Source organism: Sinocyclocheilus grahami, unplaced genomic scaffold (assembly GCF_001515645.1).
Source record: "Sinocyclocheilus grahami isolate Dianchi unplaced genomic scaffold, SAMN03320097.WGS_v1.1 scaffold2709.1, whole genome shotgun sequence".
Lineage (NCBI taxonomy): Eukaryota > Metazoa > Chordata > Actinopteri > Cypriniformes > Cyprinidae > Sinocyclocheilus > Sinocyclocheilus grahami.
The window spans coordinates 23,401-23,642 of NW_015507887.1; the positions used below are offsets into that span (position 1 = coordinate 23,401).

The 242-nt window shown below is 56.6% G+C and overlaps 1 protein-coding gene across 1 annotated transcript in view; it reads right to left on the reverse strand.

Moving 5' to 3' along the window:
• The window catches only part of LOC107575542 (trypsin-1-like), a 23,015-nt gene that overhangs the window by 20,624 nt on the left and 2,149 nt on the right, over positions 1-242 (reverse strand). The window lies entirely within an intron of this gene.

Genomic DNA, 242 nt, shown 5'->3' on the forward strand with positions numbered 1-242 from the left:
AACTCACTGTCTGTCCTGCCACGGCCAAGGAGGCCTTTCATGAACTCACTGTCTGTCCTGTTACAGCCATGGAGGCCGTTCCTGAACTCACTGTCTGTCCTGCCACGGCCAAGGAGGCCGTTCATGAACTCACTATCTGTCCTGCCACGGCCAAGGAGGCCGTTCATGAACTTACTGTCTGTCCTGCCACGGCCAAGGAGGCTGTTCATGAACTCACAGTCTGCCCTGTCACAGCCATGGAG